The following is a 3,929-nucleotide window of genomic DNA, read 5'->3' on the forward strand; positions in this document are numbered from 1 at the left end:
GCGCGCTGCCGCCGGCACGGCCGCGCTGCCGGGCTCCCCGCAAACACCGAGGAAACCTGGATGCTTTCGCGCGGGGTGGTTTAACGCACGCGCGGGGAGCGCCCCGGTGCTGCCCGAGGAGGGTCCCCGGGCGGGACGCGGAGGGCTGGCAGAGCCCGCAGCCCGCCGGCTCCCCGCGGCCCCGAGCGGGTCCCGGAGCGGGCGCCGGGCGGACGGGACCGTCGGAAGAATCCCGCCGCCGCCCGGCATTCACATCCATGTACTTATATGGCCTTCAAGCCGCGGCGGGAGCGTGCCCAGCGTCTGGAAATCCAGCTAGGACCAGATCCCTTCATTAGTAATTTCTTGTACATGACTTTCGAGGCCAGAGGGATTTGTTAAATTTGCAGGAGTGTTTTCTCGCAGTGCCACGGACCGGCTGCTGCCAGCACGTATTGGCTCGGCTCCGTCCGAGCCCGTCGCCTTGCACGACCCGCCGCTGCTCCAGCTTTCCCTTGCATCCAGCCCTCGGCGGGGAGCTCCTGGAGCAGGCTCAGCGCCGGGGCCCCGAGCGGCCGCGCGGAAACCCGCCGCGGCCCTAAAATACTCCCGGAGGCGCCGGAGCGGCCCCCCACCCCCCCGCGCATCCCCTCCCCTTCCCCTGCGCCGGCCGGGCAGGCGGATGCTCCTTCCCCGCAGCCTCTGGAAACTTCGACCTTTTTTTATGGGTGCCATAAAAGTTATTTGTTAATCGGCCCCTGCGAGGTTTCCCCACCGCCGGGGTCCGCGGCCTGGGCAGCGCCGCTTTTTTTTGCTCTTTTTTTTTTTTTTGGAAGAAGTGAGGCTTTTTCGGTGCAGCTTTTTCACTAAAGGGAGATGCCGGGCGGGGAACGAGCGGCCGCCCCACGCTTGTGGGGCTCGCGCTTCCGCGACCGCGGAAACCCCCCGGCAGACCCCGCGCTGGGGCCGGGCTCGGCCGGAGGGAGCCCGGGCCGCGGGGGCGCCTCGCTTTGCAGCGGGGCAAAACCCCCCCTTCCTCCGGGCGGACGGAGGAGGGCGAGGGCGGCAGGACGGGAGCCCCGGCCCCGCGCAGCGCCCGGCCCCGCCGGCAGCTCYGTGCCTTGCCGGTCCCTCCCAGGACCCGCGCCGGCAGCGGCTGGCCAAGGTCAGCCCCGAGCCGCAGGTTTCCCTGCCGAGCGGCCCCTGGAGCAGCTCTTCCCGGGAAAAGCAATTCCCCGGAGCAGCCCTTTCCGTGGGGCACGGCCAGGAGGTGCCTACGGCTCCGCGTTCCCTCGGGCAAAATATTCCCACCGGTGCCATCGCCCGCCCTGGCCTCGCGGCGGGGACGTCGCCGGGACCGGGACGAGCCACCCCGGGACGTCACCGGCCAAAGCGGCTCCGGCCGCRGCGCCCGCCGAGCCCTTTGCCGGGCCCTTCCTCCGAAGCGGCATCTCCTCCTCCTCCTCGTCCTCGGCGGCGGCCCGGTTTCCAGCGCCGCCGGGCTGCGGGCGGCCGGGGAGGCTTTGGCAAAGGCGCCGCTCGCGGGTTATTCAACAATTGTTTCCCATTTTGCGCCCTCGTCCTGCCTCATCCCCCAGTAACGATGACGAAGAGCGGCGCGGAGCCAGCGCCCGCGGCAGGGGTGTTGGGATCGGGGACAGCACAAAAATATCTCCTCTCTGGAACAAATATTTACCAACCCTTCTGCCTTTTGTTCTTGTGGTTCCCATATATCTTTTTTTTCGTTTTTTTTTCTTTTCCCCCCAGACATTCGCTGGCAAAATGTCACGTTAAAGAGCAAACCCAGAAACTTCGGGGTAGCTGCCTGGCGCCTCTGCGCTTTGCTTTTCCCGCGCGCCGGCCGTCAGCGACTTCCCGGCCTTCGCGCCGCCGCGAACCTGCGCGGGACCGAGCGCTGCGGCCCGCTCCGGGGCTTCCCGCGGCGGGGCCGGGGCACGTCTCGTCTTCTGGACGTTGACTTATGGCTCCGGTTAAAAATTAACCCCGGCAATAAAATCGCGAATGCGCGAGGGCAGCAGCGCTGGCACTGGCGCAACCCCCCCCCCCGCCGCTGGCCGGCCGGGCTGCGTCCGTCCCATCCCGTCCCGTCCCGTCCCGTCCCGTCCCGTCCCGGCGGAGGCCAGCCTCGCTCGCCGCCTCCTCTGCCCCGCGGAGGCCGTGCCGATGGCCCCGGCGGCGCCCGGCAGCCTCCGCTGCCGCTTGCCCGCCTGCCTGGGGCTCTTCCAGGGCGTCCTGCTGCTCTTCTTCGTCCTCTTCGTCTCCTACGACGAGCACGCGGACGCCGCCTCCCAGGCGGTGGATGCCGACCCCGGCGCCAACCAGCTCTACAGCGTCTTCCCCTTCTTCCAGGACGTCCAGGTGATGCTGGTGGTGGCCCTGGGCCTCTTGCTGGCGTTCATGCCGCGCTACGGGCTCGGCGCGCTCGCCTACAATTTCCTGCTGCTCAACTTCTCCACGCAGTGGGCTCTGGTCCTGCAGGGCTTGCTCTACCACTTCCACCACGGCAAGGTCCACGTGGGCCTCCACAACATCCTCATGGCAGAGTTTGCTGCGGTGACGGTGCTGATCTCCATCGGAGCCGTCCTGGGGAGAATCAGCCCCTTCCAGCTCCTTCTCGCCGCCTTCTGTGAAATCCCCGTCTACCTCGCAAGCGAGTGGGCCATCATGACCTGGCTGAAGGTCCTCGACGTGGGAGGAACCATCACCATCCACATCTTTGCGTGCTATTTTGGCCTCGGCATGTCCAAGGCTCTGTTCCGGCCAGGAAAGCAGCTGAGGCTTCGCAAGGAAAACCCAACTTACCAGTCCGACCTCCTGTCCCTCACCGGGATGCTCTCCCTCTGGGTTTTCTGGCCCAGCTTCGTGGCTGCCCTTTGCCAGCCGGGGGATGCCCAGCACCGGGCAGTGCTGCACACCATCCTCGCGCTCAGCGCCAGCGCCCTGACCACCTTCCTGGCCTCCGGGCTGCTGGAGAGACGCGGCAAGCTCAGCGTGGGCCACCTGCAGAACGCCAGCCTCGCCGGAGGGGTGGCCATCGGGGCGCTGGCCAACATGATGATCACGCCGGCCGCCGCCTTGGCCCTGGGCAGCCTCTCGTCTCTGGCCTGCGTCCTCGGGTTCAAATTCCTGGCGCCCTTCTTGGCGAGGAGGCTCGGGCTCCTGGACCAGTGCGGCATCCACAACCTCCACGGGCTGCCCGGCATCATCGGCGCGGCGGCCGGCGCGGTGGCCATCCTGGTGGCCTCCGAGGAGACCTACGGGCATCGCTTCTACCAGGTCTTCCCGGCCCGCGGGCCGCCCGGGGGCAACGCCAGCCTGGCGGCGTCCCGGCCGGGGGCGAAGCCGGGCCGGAGCGCCTCGGAGCAGGCGCTCTTCCAGGCGGCCGGGCTGGCCGTAGCCGTCGGCGGCTCCCTGCTCGGGGGGCTCCTCACCGGCACGCTGCTCCGGCTGCCCGGCCTGGCCCAGCCGCCCCAGCAGCTCTGCTCGGACGACGCGCTTTACTTCGGGATCCCGGACGCGGCCGAGGCCTCGGAGCCGGCCGACCCCGCGGAGGAAGCCCGCCTGGCCCTGAAGGAGCGGGTTTAAACGCGCCGGCGCGGGGCCGCTGCCGGCGAGAGCCGGGTCCGCGTCGCACCGAACCGCCCGCGCCCCGGCCCCGCGCCTCCGGCAGCCCGAGGATTTCCCTTCCTCCGCTCCGACCTCAGCCCCAGGGAGCATCCGTCCCCGCTCAGCTCCGGGGGCTTCCCGGGGACCCCGCGCCGGGTCTGGCAAACGGGGGCCGCCGGCGGCGAGACGAGGCGGCTGCCCCCCGGGGAATCGCCCGCCCGCCGTCGCAGGCAGGCTGCGCCGCGCTCGCGCGATTGCTAGAATAAAATATCGCTCGGCGCTGACGAAGGGATCCGGCCCGGCCGCCCGGCGCTGCGAACGAC

The 3,929-nt window shown here is 69.5% G+C and overlaps 1 pseudogene; it reads left to right on the forward strand.

Moving 5' to 3' along the window:
- Nucleotides 1–2,163: 2,163 nt before the first annotated feature.
- LOC146590846 (ammonium transporter Rh type B-B pseudogene) lies at nucleotides 2,164–3,585 on the forward strand (annotated as a pseudogene).
- The last annotated feature ends 344 nt before the right edge of the window (nucleotides 3,586–3,929 follow it).

The sequence above is a fragment of the Rhea americana genome, unplaced genomic scaffold (assembly GCF_003343005.1).
Source record: "Rhea americana isolate MKP2758 unplaced genomic scaffold, rheAme1 scaffold_4, whole genome shotgun sequence".
NCBI classification, from domain to species: Eukaryota; Metazoa; Chordata; class Aves; order Rheiformes; family Rheidae; genus Rhea; species Rhea americana.